The following is an 18,978-nucleotide window of genomic DNA, read 5'->3' as shown; positions in this document are numbered from 1 at the left end:
TGAGCAAAGATCTTAGCTTTTTCACAAAGAATCGTAACCGAGATTGGGTTTTCCATAGAACATTGCTGCAAAAATCACCTGAAAACGACATATTCTAAATTTTTGTTTGTTGCTGCCTTCATTGATTTTCTTGAAGAGCTTCCATCTTCGTTTTCAAGCATTGACACGAAGTTTAAAAGTGTAGGTTTGCTCCTTTTAATGGCTGAATTCGTTGATTGTCCAACACTGCGTTTCCCTCTTAATTTGTTTCGTAAATTCTGAAAGCTATTCGGATAGTCGGAGTTCGGATAATTGGGGTTGTACTGTATCTGGTTTTCTTACATACCAGTTTTGTGTCTCAGCAAAATACGAATTTTTGGCACTTCATTTGCGGCTAATATTTGCGCGTATAAAATGCAGTAAAAAGATGCACAGCTACATTTTGAATAATTAAGTTTTATTTGCTTTTTTAAAACCTAACTTGTTGAATCTAACATTGTACTTTGCATTATTATCACTTTCTTTAATATCTATTATAGTATATTTTTTTCTGACTGTAAAATTTTTATACAATAAACTTTGTATCGTAGTGCACTTGTCTTTTTTTTTTTTTTTTTTTTTTTTTTTAATAAAATAGTGTTATTATTGTTACGGATCGGAGAGAGGTTAATAGAATCGACCCTACTCTTTCAACTTCGATTGAAGGACCTAGGGCTCGGACATTCGAATTCTTGAATTCCGCTAATCTTGGAAAACATTCGGGAGAAAAAGTTTTTTTGTCACTTACATCTTTTAAACCTATAAAACCATCAAATATTTTAACTCAAAAATTTGGATAGTGTAGCTTCATAGAAGTCTAATAGACTGTTTCAATTTCAGTGGGACCTGCATATCAGCCTCATGCTCGTCCTGCAGCCTGCTTTTATGTACTGATGCTTTATGTTTTTGATTTTTTCCCTCTTTAAATTTTCTAGAGAGAACTTCGTATCTATACTTAAAATTTATCTGTGTTAACCTGTTAACCTTCTCCTTTATATTGGCTTTGATGTAAAAAAAAAAAAAAAAAAAAAATCTGAGAAAAAATCAAAATTTTGCAGCATTATCCAAACATTTAATCAAATTATGTTCAGAAAATGAACCGCAGTATTCAAAACTTTTAATTATCTAATTCTCTGAAATTTCATTTAAACATGCTTAACGAAATAAAAGAGTGTTTTTAAAAAGTGTCCTTAAGCCTTGTTTTTCACTTAAATGTAAATTTAGCCTTAATCAAAAGTTGTTATTATTTTTGCGTAATTCGGATTTAAAAAAAATTAAGATTCGTGCCTCCTAATTTTGATACGTGTGAAAGAAATGTCACAAAGATTTTAAACTGCATTTATTATGATTACTAATTTCCTTCAGTACCGTTTCATTTTATACTAATTGCGATGGAACAAGGAATTACTAAAATAGTTGTATTTTTGGAAATACTTAACTTATTGCCAAACACGAGCCGCCTTTAAATAAAAAATAATAAAATAAAAATATAAAATATAATATTCAGAAACAGCTCAAATTAACAGGCTTACTAATAATACTTTTTAATACGAGATGATGCTAATAAAATGTCATTAGAAAAGTGGTTTCATTTTTATTTATCATTTATTAATGAATTATCCATATAATGGTTATTTATTTTTTCTCACGTAACTTTCCGATAAAAAATAGAGGTGGGGCTTCTTTTACAGGGCGTTTTCTAAAAGAAGGAGTTGAATTACTTGCTTGAAAAACTGTTATTTCTTCCAAAACAAAAATGAGTCACGCATCATCTAAGAGATGGAAAAGATGAAAGTTTGTATTGTATGTGTGCATCTTCTGTTTATATCAAAGGGATAATCAGTTTCATACGACATACAGTATAGCTGAGAAGTTAATAAACTACTGCAACAATTCGCTATCGAATTTGTTATCGAATCGCTATTGATCATTTGCTATCGAATTATGCGGTGTGTAAGAGCGATACTAACATGTTTACATGCAATAAGTTTTGCTGAAATCGCGAAAGTCCACAGAAAATGATGTCATGAACAGTGGGGGCCCATCTCATTTGAAATTTTAGGAGCCTCATCATAGTGCACGTTTATTTATTTTTATTTTAATAAATAATAATCTGGGGACCTCTTGGAACGTTGGATGCTTTGCGATTGCAACTTGCGCTACACTATAAATTCGTCTCAAGTCTTTGACCACCACTGATACAAAATAATAGTCGTTACAAATTGTTGTTAAAAAATTCGGAAAAAATTATATTCCAAATGATTCCTTCAAGCTGATTGGCAACGAACTTTGGTAATATCAAAGATCAATGAAAGATCGTATGCATCGTAGATTGGCAACAACGTCTACATATGACAGATAAGATTTTATCGCACGGTGTAAAAGTAGTACCTCTTCGAGGTGTTAAAAACAACGAGACAGTTTATATCGCATGATAAAAAACATGAAAACGATAGTAACTCGATTACAGATATTTTCAAACCTCTTGAACACGGTCAAACCCATCTCATTAATTCGTCTCCATTGCATAAAAAATACGTTTAACACAACAGCACGGATGTGACAGCTCTGTATAGGGTGACACAATACGATGCTGAGCGTGACACGCTGGTATTGATTACTAGTCCAATTACCACTATCTCTCGTGTTGCTAGAATTCAGCTCACGTTCTGTATTCGTATGAACAACAATTATGCTGAATTACTTTATTATAATATTTTGTTCAAGTTGTCCTTCGGGACCACTAAAAAAACTAGTACTCGCCTTTGCTTTCTGCTTTCCACCTGAACATACTATTGCGACATTTTATTCTGGACTTTCAGCATCACTGAAACAGTCAAAACCAGATAAAGATTGGGTAACTGCTGCCTTGATGGATTCAAATAGTCATTAAAAGGTGGTATTCGATGTCAAGGTTTATTTATATTCTCAAATAGTAATCATTCTCAGAGGCTATCGCCTGCGAGAGATGGTCGGCAAGAGACTCTTTTCCGGAAAAAAAAAAAAAAAATCACTTTTGTATTGGTGCCGATATCTTTTGCAAGTTTCTTTTTTTCAAGTTAAAAAACTGATCTTCATGAAGATACTGGTCATTTATGCCGAGATACCCACCCCTATGAAGGTTTGTGTCTTGGTGGACACTAGTTGATATATTTATGCGCATCAGGAAGGAGTTATTAACAACGCTTAGGCCGCCAAGGCTTGGGATCTACGTTTTAGGGAATCTGCAGATCACCCTGTGGTTCTACTATGAGTAGGAGAATCCATAAAAGATACTGCGATAAGTGTTCAGAATTGTCTTAATAGACCTCGGGCCGTAACTTTATTAATCCGCAACTTTATTACCGTCCAACTCAACTCTAAACCTTTGGCAAAAGCGAAGAAGTTTCGCAAGGCAGGGGTTACCTGTATAAATAAAACTTTTGAGCTGATCTTCCAGAACTATGCACAGAGCTTTGAGGCGGAGCAATGCCCTCCGTCCTGGTGGAATGCGATCGCAGATCGATCATTCGCCTTTTTCACACGTGACGGCCCACGTGCATCCCTCGAGACGTTCGATTCCTCCTCTAGACTAGCAGGAGAGGAGATAGACGGGAGCTGTCGAAGAAAGCAGAAGCACGGAGCACCTCTTCTGTGGAGAGGAATCTTAAAATAACTCCAAGAAATGGCGAAGAAAAGAGAGGCGAATTACAGTAAATAATGATTCGCCTTATCTGCAGGATCTCTGTCTCTTACCTGGAGAACAAGCAGTGCCTTGACTCTTCCAGGTTCGGAAATAAATAATTAATTAAGTGTAAAATATTCAGCATAGGAGTAATTTTTGGGAAGGTGAAACTGAGAGAATACTTCAGTATTTATCAGGGAAGAGAAAGTTCTTAAGGTAAGCGTTATGTTTGGGAGGGGATGCTGTCTTATTCTGTGTGTTCCAGTTGGAAAATTAAAATAATTATGAACTGTTACTCGTAAAGTATGAAATATATATATAACTGTGCTGGGGGGGGACTTGTCATACGAAAATTTCAGATTACGATCTAATACCTCGAAGAAGAGTTTACCACTAAAGTTTTTAAATGAGAGATAGAGTTTCTTAAATTTTAAAAATAGTAACACACGCACAAAGAAAGAAAACACAGAAATAAGTAACACAATTTTTTTTTCCTTTTTTTTTTTAAGAGAGGGGGGGGGAATATTTCGATTTACTTTTAAATGAAAATAATACCTACCGCTACCAAATAATGAAACAAAGTTTTTGCGCTTGAATAGCATTAAAATTCAACCTAACGTTCCTTTTAATTTTAGATGTTCTAGAATTAGGTTATTTCTCTCTCTTTATGTGTGTGTGTGCGAGTGTAAAATTAAACAAAATATGTAAATCAAAATTTTAATTTAAATCTGCAATAATTCTACATTTTCATTTCACTACTCTTTACTTTCCTAAAAATAGTAATTTCTTGAAGGAAAAAAAAAAAACACAAAATAAAAACTTTTGTAGAACGCTGATTCGAAACTAAATCCGCTAAGCTTGTGTCTCTAATACATCGCATTTTGCTTTTGCTTCTGTTGCGAACAAGGCCTGCTAACGCTTGCTCTCTTCAAAATTATATTTTTAAAATGTAGTGTTACCGATTTAATTCTAAAAAATACTAATTATTTACGTTGACTTATTGAAGTGTTTGATCAGATACATAAAAATCAAAATTAATTAGGCAAGGTCTGCAATTTATTTATTCTGCATCCATTTGCAATTCATCATCATGACTCAGATACATAAAAATCAAAATTAATCAGGCAAGGTCTGAAATTTATTTATTCTGCATCTATTTGCAATTCATCCTCATGACTTCCAAGTACTTCTATACTATGCTTCACCCACCTGCACCATCAACGATATTTTTCAGATTATTAACATAAACATTTTTTTTATACGAAATGTTATAAAAATATCAAAATATTAAATGTATGGTACCATTTAAACAAATTAATCCTCCACCGCCCCTAAAAAATAGAACCATATAAAAAATGTATAATCTATATGTTGCTACAAAATGTTATTGTAGTGACCTATAATGCTACAATTTTGTTAGAAAGTAATATGTTGCTTTAACACCTCCATTAGATTCCATTTTGGATGCAGACGATATGCGCAAAAGAAGTAAAAAACATGGAGATTTTGCAATCGACTTAATATAAGCTTTTAAAAACATTTCTTAATTTTTGACTCTCGTGGTATAAAATAACACTTTTTGCAAAATCTTGTTGAGAAGACTTTTTAAATGATTAATTTGACGCTGTACACAACAGAGCTCTTTTTTAGAATCAAAAATAAATGAAAGTATCAAAAACAAATGAATGAAAATTCTTCACTACCGACTAAGTAAAAATAACTGTTTATGTTGGAAGCGGTTTTAAAATAATTCTAAATAATAACACCTCGGGGAGAATACTGCGAAATGTTAAAAAAAAGATTTGTAAGTTTATTTAGATAAAGCAAAACATTAAAGGGTAAAGTTAGGGAAAGAAGACTGTAGTTTCTTGAACAAGTACAAAACTATACAAATCATCTTTAAGTTATTTTCATTCCTCGGATACGAAATTTCTTCAAAACAAATTTGGGAAATAAATAAAGAAGTTTAAGTCAGAGGTTCTAAAACAGGGGTACCGACACCCTGGGGGCTACATAAAATTTAGTGGAAGACGTAAATAATTTAAAAAATCCTTTTGTATAAATAATGAGTTTTGAGGTTAGAAATGGCTTTCTAAAATTATTTTAAAAACATATAGACCGTTACAATGGTTACGTTGTGACACACTAGCAAGCATTTATCCTCCATCCAGCTCGCAGAGTCAAACATAAAATCTTTAATTTACTTAATCATGCGACTTCCAAAGAGTCAGCTCTGAGATTGTTGCCACAGATTTTTAAATTTATTTTTAAATTTTTTATTACTTTAAGTTTAGTGAAAATTCTTTCGCCACTGGCAACAGTAACTTCCAACATTAAAAATATTCTTAAAGCTATTTTAAAACTCTGAGACTATTTCACTAAATTTATGAATTATTTTAAAAACATTTAATCTTGTAAGCATAATTTTTTTTTTTAAACTAGATAGTTCTGCTTGCGTTTCTGCAACATTTAAACCATTCAGATATTTCATCATCTTAAGCTGTTGCCTTAAAATAAACCTAATTACATTAACGTTTTACTAATTAAAAACCGAAATTGGAAAATAATTCGTTTAATTTTCGCTGCCTTTATTTCAAATGTGAAATTAAAACATCTTTAATTTCTACTATAAAAGAAATACACTTCTTGCGGGGGAGGGGAAAAAGGATTTTTTATGAATTGATTCTCGATAATTATTAACCTGTCTTTCTTTTTCGTTTATGTTTCAAATGTGTATACATATTTATCTCTAAAACTATATTTTTTTTTTTCCTTAGGCCTCGAATTTTTTGAATTTCAAGGCTGTCCTTTTCAAACTTATAAATAATTTCGTTTGTTAAGCTATTGCCACTTTTAACTCTCTTTCCCAATAAAATCGTCGAAGTTTTCTGCAATAGTTATGGTTCCGTTTACTTATAAAAACTTCTCTAATAATCCGAAACGGTTGTTCATGATGCGAAGCATTCGGCATACAATCAAATGTCAAAGGAAAATTTTTCGCCTTTTTGATTCTAGAAATAACTACCTCATTTCCACAGCGGTGAACTCTTTCTAAATTTAAGAAAGATTTTTCGCCTTTTTGATTCCAGAAATAATATAAAATCGGACATTTCGAGAGTGTTGAAAATTTTCTAAGTACAAGAAATATGTCTCTTAAATTAATTATTTCAATAAATAACGGACGAAATAAAATGAGACACTTTGATAAATAAAATAAGTATCTTTTTCTAGCAAACTGTTTGGCTTGCAGTTTCGTATATCCCAAACTTAATACAAGCTCTAGTTTTCTTATATAAATTTTTCGATAATTTGCTGCCACAGTTAATTTATTATCGCTTCAAAACTCGAAACAATTTGTAAGGAATGAGCATTTTACTAATTGTAACTTGTGGCTAATCCTCAACGAGACTGTAAGCGACTTCAGAAATAGTATAGAGACCTTGAGAAAGGTGTAAACCACCATATAAGGTATTTCTCCCGCCTTCCTAGCGTGCCTTCGTGGTGCAGTGGTTCTGCACGCTGGGCTAGTATTCCAGAGGTCCGCGGTTCGATTCCCGGCGAAGGCGTTTGCTAATTTTTCAACTTGCCTGCTTCCATTAAAAAAAAAATCCTAATGTCTCTACAACCCTTTATTTTAAAACTAAGTAAGAGGAACAGAAGGCACACCTGTTGCTTACAGATCAGACAGCATTTATGCGAGAATTCAAAGCAGAAAATTTAATGTAAACTAAATCTAAATAGATAATAGCCAAAGGCTATGCAGAGTAACTTAAACGCGAAGGTGGCTCTTAAAGCATCATCGGTGCTAGATGCTATAGGCAATAATAACGTACGGCCGAAGACAGAAGCTCTTATTTTAGAATAGTACATTTAGCAAAGTGGCCTTAACTACGAAAAACACGCTCTGTCTAAACCATCTCAAATCCTGACTTGCAGTTCCTTCTATGAGGTAATCTTTAATATTCATACGCCTTTTATCAATCAAATGAATTTTCATAGCATGAGAGGCTTAACTGAGCTTGAGTAAAGCTTTACATCCGAGCTAACTCTTATTTAAACGCTAATTTACATTCTGCGGGAAAACGGAAAGATAGAAGTGACAGTGCAGATTCAGAACATAAAATAAACCTCACAAATTCATAATTTACGCTAATAATATAATGTAGATCGTAGCACTCAGAGCAAACTGAATATGAGTTCCATGATGAAACTAATTAATCAAGCTTCCCTAAACTTATCCTAACATGCTGCCATCGTCAATTCTAATTCTGTTAAGTGCAATGAATATAGCTTCTTCATTTGCTTTCTACCATAGATTAACAAATAATGGCTTTCAGTACATTAAATAAAACTCGCAATTTTTGTTTTAAGAGATATTCCTGATTGCGAAAATTCTTCTTAGCAACGGCTAAATAATAAGCTCTACGCACCTCGATTTATTGTTAATGTTTATGTCCATAAGTGCTCAAATGAATGTCAGTAAGTCTTATGAATAAGTGGTGTCATAAGTGGTCAAATAAATATCACTAAGTCAAATGAATAAGTGGTCAAATGAATAACAGTAACAGATTTCCTGGTTCATTTCATGGCGATAGGGTTGACTGCATATAGCTTTCAGACTTTTCCAATGTGTAATATGAATAAGAGACATTTTTCTTAGAATATCCTCCACGAAGGCATTCCTTTTAAATCAGGCCTCATGAGTACTATATTTATTCATTCATATAATATTCCTTAATTCTTTTATCAATCAAATGAATTTTCATAAAATAAGAGGCTTAATTGAACTTGAGCAAAATTTTATATGCCAGCTAGCTCTTATTTAAAAATCACTAAATAGATGGGCTGTCAGATAACATTTTTATACGTTCTTATATAATCTTACAATATAAGTGCAGGTTTAAAATTAATAAGATTTAATGACTGGTCATGCTTCCTCTTTACTTTCGTCTCTCTTCTTCAGTTAGCTCAAGAATGTGTTTAAATTTCGCAAATATTAGGTGTTTCTGAGAACTAATTTTTATTGGTAACAATTAATAAGTTTGCTATGCCTAATCTAATTGGTTTTAAGTTATATTTTCAATTTGTTTTTTAAAGTCTTTAAATCAACAGCTTTATCTTTTACATTTTTTCCATTCTTTCAAAAACTGCATTTCTTAAAATTTTTACAAAAACATAATTTTTTTTTAATTAAAAAAATCTTTCTTAATACTAGCTACCTTAGACGTATCGGAAACGAAACTTAACTTTTTTAAAGTCTTTGATTTCAGTATCAGTTATGTTAGCCGCAACGGTTTGTCTTAAATCTTCCACGAAAAATTTCGGGGGGGGGGGGAGGAGGACTATTTGTCTTATACATGTTTAGATTCCAGGCTCGATAGAGAATGAGAAAAACAAATATGCGATTCATTCACTCCGTCCAGCAATATGCGTGACTTTCCTAAAAACAACCATAATTTAAGCCCCTTTGGCGCAAATTAAGTACGAACACAACAAGACAAAACTTCGAACCATGCTTCTTGTTCAGCTGCACATTTTACACAAAAGAAGAGACAAAAGACTGATAAATAAAGCCTTTATGCGTTAGTTCTGCTGCAATTAAACTGCAGACTGTTGGTGTCCGTATTCATTTAGTGGGTTTCGGAAAACTTATCATGGCGAACACATATATTTCCAAATTAAAAGAAGATACTAGAGAATATTAATGTCGGCAGCGTGGGGTATTTCCTAAGCAAGTTTAGTCAGTGCAGCCATTACAACAAGCGTAAGTTAAATTTATTACGTCAATTTAAACAATAAATTTTATTGCTGAAAAACAGTATATAAAGTACTGTAAAATCTAAGCATTTTTTGCAAAAAATTAATAATACAAATTCTTCGCTGCAGCAGGAATATTTATAATACGAAATTTTTTATGCTTTTCGATATGTATTTTAAAGTTGAAATTAACAAATGAATTTCTTTTATAATTAAATTTCTAAATTTTGGCAGTTAATTTCGCGCCTTTTTTTTTTTTTTTTTTTTTTTTTTTTTTGTTGTTCACTTGAGGCAAATGCCTCGCTTGCCTCACCCTTACACGTTCTGTGGTTATCGCTTAACAAACTATGCGTTTTAAAAAATGAAATCGAACTTCTTAATAGTTTAAATCTCTTATTTCTTTAATACCATATTTTTCTTTCGAATTTTTTCAAATTTAAGATCAGCTCTCCCCCTCCAAAAAAACTTTGATAATAAGCAAATATGCAACTAAAATGAATGAAATAAAAAGTTCAAATATAATTAACAAATACATTTTTATTTATCGACTTCAGTTTATTAGCATAAACGAATGTTAAAACAATAGCATATCTATTTGATTTAGCGCTTTGAGAAAACTAATTACTTCAAAATAATCAGCAATTCGTAAAAATCAACGATTGCGATATGTATTAGATTTTAAGACACACAACGTTGTTTATACGAAAAAAAAAATGCACTTACGATTAAAATATGAAGTAATGTGTAAAGTGCTATAGTTTAAAATGTACTTTAATTTACAATGTATCCAGTCGACACCAGAATTTTCCGTAGTATCTAAAATCTACAGAATTTCCGCAGAATTGTATATTTAAACACAGAATTGTTTTTTTTTTTTTTTTTTTTTTTTTTTTTTTCCTCTAATAATATTTTATTTGTATTATGTGAGGTACACTAATTTAAAATATATTTATCAATGCAAGTAATTATATATTTCTTATGGTTCTTATACACAGAATACTTTCGAAGCGATTCCCTCTATTAAAGACCGGTACTTCTAAGAACTTAAGAAGGGATTATTATTCACTTCTCGTGTACTGCAAAATGTCGTAAGATTATATTATAATAATTTTTTTAATTCTTTTTTTTATTAACGGATATATAGTTTAATCTAATGTTTTTTAAAAACGTTTTATTACAAATATGTAGCAATATCAAAAGATGACGAATTTACTGAAATGAAACCGTGAAATTAAAGTATATAAATCACGAAGCATTGGAGGAAATTACGCTCCAGCATCTGAAATAAGAAAATATGAGACAAAAATTAAAGATGTCACAAAGAAACATTTGACATTAAAATTATTGTTAAAAACCAATTTATTGTGCTTATTGTTTTAAATTTCGATAAACACGAGAAAATGGAATCAATTCGGAGGGGGAAAACAACACAAATACAATTATCAGCATCTTTCGCTTCTCTTTTTTTCTTTTAGTCTCTCTTTCTTCGCCCCTTCTTTCAGGGTCATTGACCGATTGGTTAGAGAATCTCCTTGAATTCCCTTCCCTTTTACAACACTTACTTTCTTAACTTTTTTATTTCATATATTTTTTTAAGGTTTTCTGAATGGAGTAAAAGTAGGTCACTAGTGAACTTGATCTTTTCTCTTAAAAAAATGTAGAGATTTTTCTATTTCCCCCCTTCCCCCGGCCTGATGTTATTATTATTGTCGCCGCTTCCCGACACCCTTGCCCCCTCCATCGCCTACTTCCTCGTTTTTCTTGAAGAATCTCCCCTCTTACCCCTACCATGGAAAAGGGAAGAGTAAAAAAATAAATAAATAAAATAAAATAAATTGAAAAAAAAAACATTTAGTAGCAGTCACATTAAAAGGTTTTATGCATATATATATATATATATATATATATATATATAACTTTCTCGATTTTGGTTGATTTAAGGAGGTTTTTATTTATTATTTTTTTAACATTTGTTTCGATTCGTTTGTCCTTTTGGAAAGGAACAGTGATCTGTCGCTATTGACGGGAAAATTATTATTCTTTTTCTCATGAATGTCAGATTTTCTGCCGAACTCGGTGAATGATTACAAGCTTCAACCGGTTTATTAATCACCTCATAGTGTGGAAACAACTTCGAAGTAAAATAATAATAATAATAAAAAACTGCAATCAAATATTCCATAATAGCCTTAATAACTCGAAGAAAAATTTACCAAAAATTTCAAAAAATTAAATAAAATAAATAATTTAAATATATGTATCTTGCGTCTCTTCTTAAAGGAAAATATTACCTGCTGCTGCCAACTTGTAGAACGAAACTTTTAATGCTGATTTTCAATAACTAAAAAATGGAGGCCTGCAGTATACATTTTATGAAAAAACTTTATCCTAATCAGTTTTACTTTTAATGCGAATGAAATGTGTGCAAATAGAAGTTTATTATTTAAAGTTACGAGTTTATACTTATTATGAAGTATCATAAACCTTTCTCCTTTGCGATATTGATTTGAAATTGATTTTTGTGACAATTATGGTCTAAAACAGTGATTCTTAAAATTTTCATAGATTGTACACCTTGTTCATGAATAAAAATCTAAAATTCATGATGTTTTTAATCTGTCGTAAAAAATATATCCAATAAAAAATCTCAGATCAATTAACAATGACGTTCTTAATATCTTTAGATAATCCTTTATTGAGAACAATAATTATCATAAATGGAGGTAAAATAAGAAATATAATCTTTCGTTGTCGAAAATCCGTAGAAAGTTATATATTTTCTTTGGAAATTGCTTCAAAAACTTAAGAATAAAAAGAGAAAACAGATTTTCTAATAATAATTCTGGAGAAGAGAGATTACATATTTTCAGCCATTTCAGTGAAAAGGTGTACCAATACGGGTTATTTCTGTTAGCCAGGTGAAGCTTCCAACCGAAGGTTTAGCTCTAGATTTATCCTGTAACATTACCTATTTTATTTGCTGAACCTTGGATGAAGAATCGCCTTACATAGGTAACTTTCGGAGTAAGGCTTCACAAAGTTAAATACACGGCCAGCATTCTGAGAAAATATTTCGCGAAAAATCACTTTTATTTTATTTATTTATTTATTTAAAAGTTAATTTAAATTTACTCTTATATATTTAAAAGTTAGTTTAATTTAATTAATTTGTTTTATGCATTTAATATTATTTTATTATATTATAGCATTTATTTATTTTAATAAAAAATTAAGTAATTTTCATATTTTAAATTAAAGTTTTTATTTAATCATTTTATATATTTATTTAAAAAGGAAAAATATTCATCTTAAAATGATAGAGAGAAATACTAAAGCTTCTGTAGTTAAAAAAAAAAAAAAAAATCTAGACTTTACAGATTATATATATATATATATATATATATATATATATATATAATGTTGTGTGAACTTAAATCCATTTAGTGCGAATACAAGTTATTATTACTTGCGCAATTGCTGCAAAGTTAGTTAATAATAATTTATTTCCTAAACAGTATTGATTAATTGATTATATTATCTCCTAAGTTTAATTAAAGTAGAATTATTTTAAAAGTGTGCATCCATACTGGTAAGTTATATTTTGAAAGATGTTTTGAAGTAATTTGAAAGCAAAATGTTAATAATGTTTTAACGGGGACTGGAGTTAAATCATCACGAAGAATAATATTACAATTGTAAAAGTAAAAATTAAAACATGTAATTATTGTCATTGATCGGAAATTAGTTGACTTTTCAAGGGGAACAAACCAACTCTCGTTCAATGATCAATAATTGATAGAAATACGTAAATATGAAAGTGTTTCGTCTTTACTCGAGTTATAAGTTAAACCCAAACCGGCAATTCTAGTCAGGCCAAATATTTCCGCGAATAGTTGTTACTCAAAGAACTGATTCTCATGAAGCATTTTAGTCAATTCAATTTGGAGTAAAAATCAATTACTGTAGAGAAATCTTGTAAAACTCGTAACTTGTAAAACTTTTATATATATATATATATATATATATATATATAAGAACTTTTTAATATTAATACATTTTATTTATTTACACTAATCGTATCAAATAAAACTCTAACTTTAACGCAACATTTTAATCTTGAAATAATTCACATTGCTATGTTGATGAAAACCCATTTTGAAGATCTTGTGTCTCGTAAACTGGCAACTGCTCCTAATATGTGACGTATAAAAACTTCTAAATGAAAATAATAACACTAATCAAAAGAGATAATAACAGAATTTAAAATTATATTTAAATGCTAGCATATTAATTGTGAAACATTAAATGATTTTTAGACCTCTCAAAGAACAAGTTTTATGGTAATGAAATAAAAATTAGGTGAATAAAATTTCAGAGATTATAAAACAATCTGAAACATGAGGTTAAATGCAGTTAAATATCATAACTAAAGGAAGCCTATTAATCTTTAACTGATGAACTTAATGTATTTAGTTGTTCTCAATAAAATCATAACATTACCCTTATTGTAAGCCCCTTCCCCTCCTAGCTTCATCAGAGAAATAAAAATTGATAAAAGTAAAAAAATGTGGTAAATAATAATTAAAAATTATGAAAATTTAAATGAAAACTAATTAAATTTAATTAAAATTATGAAATATTAAGATAGCAGTACATAACAGACCCAGTGGAAGTCTTAGAAATATATCATCTTACTGATGTTGAGATACGTAACACACAGTTACAGCAGCTTTATATATGAATGGCTAGATCATAAAACTAAAAAGTGGCACTAAGATTGAATTTTAAAGTATTCAATAAAGTAAAGTAAACAATAAAACAAAGACAAATAACATACTTTTTTCTGGATCCACCTTGAGGGCTGAGTTCTCGCTTTCCTGCAAAACAAAAAGAAAAAAATTTAGACAAATACCAAATCAAATCAAAGATAAATTAAATTAAATAAATAAATTAAATCTGAATGATTTCAGATTTTATATTACGCCCAAAGGGGTGTTTATATAGTTTTGTGTGTTACCTTTTTTTAAAAAAATTTAATATCATCTTCGCATTTAAACCATAAAATTCAATTCAACAGCAACATCACAAAATATTTAAAAAGAGCATATCTTGAGAATTTTCGATACACAGTCTTGTGCGCTGGAGACAATTTTTTTTTTTTTTTTTTTTTTTCCGTACAGTGTTGCCATTGCTCGCTTTGAAATCATTGAGTTTGTTAATAAAAAATTCGTTAAAGTTTCACAAAATATGAAATGGATAATAAAACAAATTCTAGATTTGGGCTTCTAGATGCCCATATTCGGAAGGAGGACTACGCTATTCAAAATTTGATGTCTCAAGGTACCGCTGTTTTTTTCACAATGCGAGAAACATAGATACATTCATGCAGATTCTTCATTATTTAATTTCTTTAATCACAATGCAGGTCTCTAATATTTGGTGGCAACAATTTGAAAAGTGAAACGCTATTTTATAGTGGACGACGCAAAATGCCAAAACGAAATTAATAACCCTTCTGGACAATTGCCCATTTGGTCTAATAAAAAATAAAACTTGAAGATTTGAAAACTAGATTAAAAACATACGAACACTAAATTAACTTTTCATGTTAGACTAATTAAAAGCACTGGTTAGTAAACAAGCATATACTAGAGAAAAAATTTATTCATTTTTTTTACTTCTTGAAAGGTCTACTGTTTTTACTTTGCGAAGGAAATCTTCCTGACGAAACAAATGCTTACAATCCCATGCAACACAAGACCTCTCATTGAGAATTATTACAACATATTACTTAATATAATGAAATGAGTATTTACAAAACAACTTAGCCAATAATATTCGAATAATTAAAGCCACGAAGCCTTGTATACACGAAAAAATCGCGAGGAACTCGGGACCTCCCAACTGAAAGCCGAGATCTGCTTCCCAGTTATACAACAAAGGTTCGCAGTGAAAAAGGGAGTAAATTCCTTACAGTACGCTTGCAATTAAACGGGTTACATAGGGTTTATGTTGTTTTTGCTATATGCAACGTAAATATGAATCGGTTTCCTCGATATCTTCCCTTTGGTTAGGCAGAGAGTTTTAACGTTCTTTAGCAGAATTAAATAACCTAATATATTTATTTATTTCTGTTATCAGAGTTTTAAATATGTTTATTTAGTTAATAGTAAAAAAAATTTTTTTTTCCAATGGCAGATTGTGAACAATTACAAATGTAACCCAGTACATTCATCTATACAAGGCCGGATGTGGAGGTCTCTTTATTATGGAGGCACCTGATAGGTGGGCCTCCATCGCCTTTCCTACGAAGGGACGGACTGTTACAATCATGCCTTCTCCGGGATTCGAACCCAGGCCCTTCGGCATCGCAATCAGCTTCCCTGACCACTATACCGACTGGGCAGCAACAGTAAAAAACTACATATATTTATTTTCCAAGTCTTCCATTGCGTGATCCACGTCTCTATAAACAACTTCATATTTGCTCACTGAGATTCGAGAAACAGGCGCTTCAAAGATTAAAATTTGTTTGCACTGGATATTAACTACCACAGATACAGAGTTTACATAAGAAAGATAAATATCCTCCTATTAATTGTAAATAAACATGCAAGAAAATAAAAAGAAATTACGACCAATCAATCAAAATCTTTTCTTAAAAATTCGTATCACATTTTTTCCACAACAAATACATTCGTAAAGGAACCGTTGGAGTACTACCATAGCAGTCTACTAGACGGCATCAAAAGATATAAGCGCAAATCTTCCAACAGATGCTGAAGTCCAGTTTGAAAGAAGTATGAGTGTGGGACTACTTCCTAAGGGTGTCCTCACTCTTATGGGCGTCGGCCGCGGTTGGTAAAGACAGACAGCTTCATAAGAGTGTCCCGACCTAGAGGTGCGCAAGTTGACTTATGAAAACAATTTCTAACTTGAAAAAAAGGCGACCTTCATTAAGGATGCGGGCACTTTTATGCGGGGCATGAAAAATATTACTTTTAAACAGACAAAATGTGGTGTAGATATTTCAGAACAATTAAAAAATTAATTAAAAAGCGTTCGTAGTTGTTGCAATTTTACAGAACAGCCGTTTGTGTGTTAGCCGTTATGTAAAATGATTTTAATGCGTCCGGCTGTAATCAATTACAATAGAAAGAAAAACCATTTATTAGTATAAATCGCATAGTTTGTTAAAACAGACTTATTAAATTTGAAAGAAAATTTGAATATCATATTTTAATAGTCGTCTCTGAATTTTCAAAAATCGCTTAGTTTTTTTTATTAAATTTGAAGCATAAATATTTTACGCTTTGCAAAGTGGCAACGCATCGCTTTTAAATTGCTGAGTGTGTCAACCAAAATTTCATGAAGTTTGCACAAAACATGAAATTCGAAATTTCATGAAGTTTGCACAAAACATGAAATTCGAAATTCGGACTTCGAGGTGAACATGTTCAGGTATTAAACTACGTGCGCTGAAACTCTGGTGGTACTCTGGCTAAAACTTTTTTTTTTTTAATTGAACGCAAATTTCAAATTTTGCTTCATATAGAGTTTTTAACATTAAGCCTTTACTTTCTTATTTCTTGTGTGAAAGATTGGAGACTTTCGAAAATCATTTCGGATCCATATTTCAAAAAGTCCTATCTCTAAAAAATAAGCTACTTTTCCAAACAACATCAAAACTTTTTCTTGTATTTTTATATTTTAATTTAAAATCTTTATTAAAATATTTGATACAATATCTGGATATCAATTAAACTATTAATAATTACATTAAATTTAAGATTCGAACAAAATTTCTCGTCATTAAGTAGTAAAAGGAAATGTTTTTATATCACACTAAAAAATAACCGCCAAGATTTAAAAAAAAAAAAAAAAAAAAAAAAAATCCACGGTTCTAATATTACTATCGCACTGTCATCATTGCCAGACTTTTTTCCCAATGGTGAGCTCTAACTGTTTATAGGTGTTGGCCACTACTAAGACCGGAAACGGTGATCTCTTTATTATGGAGGAACTTAACAGGTGGGCCACCGTTGGTCCCTATGAAAGGACGGGTAAAATACATCCATGCCTTCTCCGGGATTCGAGCCCGAGCCCTTTGGTACGGCAGTCAAAGGCACTAACCACTTTTCCGGACGGCATTGCCAGACTTAAATATGGTAATTGGAATTTCCAATCTTATGTCCGCATTTATTTTCATTTTTGGGGCACCTGATGTTTATGTTTTGATTCTGCAAAGTTTTGGATTATTTTCCATGTGGTTTGAGTAATAAAGCCTTTGGAAGATTAAAAATAATTTATGTGATAGTAGAAACTGGTGGTAAATTATTTGTTTTCTTCTGCCACTATAATTATAGCTGTTAAGTGGTTTAGCCAATTATCTATTTTAAATGGAACTAGGAATATACCAGTTTTGAAAACTTATTACATTCTCAAACTGTAATCAGCAGTCCCACTGCAGTCCGTTACTCATCTAATATTGTCCCAAACATACTAGTCACAGCTTCTCGGGCTGCGGTGGTCTTCCACTGCAAACTTGGACGAAAACAAGCTGATGCGGCCATGATCCCACATCCATCAGGACAGGGGAGAAAATAGGGAGATTATCCTAAAATAACCCCCGTGGGGAGAATAAAGAGGACGAAAAAATTACTTCCTGGGGGTCAAGGGGAACTGTGGCGAACATTTGGGAAAAGAACCTCGCTTCTATAAGCACTGACTAAAGAGACAGGGAAAAAATTACGTGGAGAACAAACAACACATGTTTATCATTCGTGTAGATTGTGTTTTGGGGTTCGTTGGGGAATCTCCCCTTCCCGAGCAGTGGTGATAAAGGGGTGCAGAGAAAAATGACCACAGCGATCCGCTTAATGGTCCAGCTGCTAAGGGATATTTTGCGGCAGGTTAATGACCGTCATGCACAGAAGAGTGGTCAATCTGTTACGGTTTTCTGCGGGCTAGCAGAAGTCGGTGTTTCGGACTTAGTTTCGAGATCAACATAATACAGTCGCGGAATGTTGATATGTAAACAGATAACTATATGAGTTAACAGTGATGAGCATGCGGAAAGATCTAAAATTTCTTTTCATTTTATAAAAATAATTCACGAGCTGATATCCGATTAAACCCTGTCCTTACGATATACGTCTTGATCCTGAAAAATTATTCAACAATTTCCAGCTCATTCACCGCTGCCGGTGACTCATTTTTTAAACGACCGCATTATAGCCTAAATTACTGTTCCTTCCGATAAAATTAGTTATAATCCAGAGTAGTGGAAATTTCTGTTCTTTTAATTCGATTATATAATTACAAAAACATGTGAACACAGCAATTTTTTTTTTCCCGAATATTGAACCTCAACTAGGAAGAGAAACACGCCGAAGTAAATTTCTTGCTCCTGAAGGCACCTGTGTCTGATGGCCCTCCAAATCAATAGAGTTTTATTTGAAATCTACGTCAAATGCTGTTTTTATTAATTTTAAACATTAGATTTTTATTCATTTATTAATAATCCATGCATCTATATT

At 31.4% G+C, this 18,978-nt stretch overlaps 1 protein-coding gene and 1 non-coding gene across 3 annotated transcripts in view; one reads left to right on the top strand and one right to left on the bottom strand.

Moving 5' to 3' along the window:
• The window catches only part of LOC118183117 (uncharacterized), a 270,277-nt gene that overhangs the window by 58,785 nt on the left and 192,514 nt on the right, over positions 1–18,978 (bottom strand). For both annotated transcript variants that reach the window (XM_085811874.1, XM_085811875.1), the window contains one exon: positions 14,277–14,316. The gene's annotated coding sequence lies outside the window, so the exon portion shown is untranslated. The remainder of the gene's footprint in view (positions 1–14,276; positions 14,317–18,978) is intronic.
• On the top strand, positions 7,175–7,248 carry TRNAT-AGU (transfer RNA threonine (anticodon AGU)). Its single transcript has one exon. It is a non-coding gene; the product is annotated as a tRNA-Thr (tRNA).

The sequence above is a fragment of the Stegodyphus dumicola genome, chromosome 2 (genome assembly GCF_044657685.1).
Source record: "Stegodyphus dumicola isolate Sdum_Otavi_A_Nest chromosome 2, ASM4465768v1".
In the NCBI taxonomy this organism is placed as follows: domain Eukaryota; kingdom Metazoa; phylum Arthropoda; class Arachnida; order Araneae; family Eresidae; genus Stegodyphus; species Stegodyphus dumicola.
Note: the sequence above shows the minus strand (reverse complement) of the source record. Positions and strands in the feature narration are given on the sequence as shown.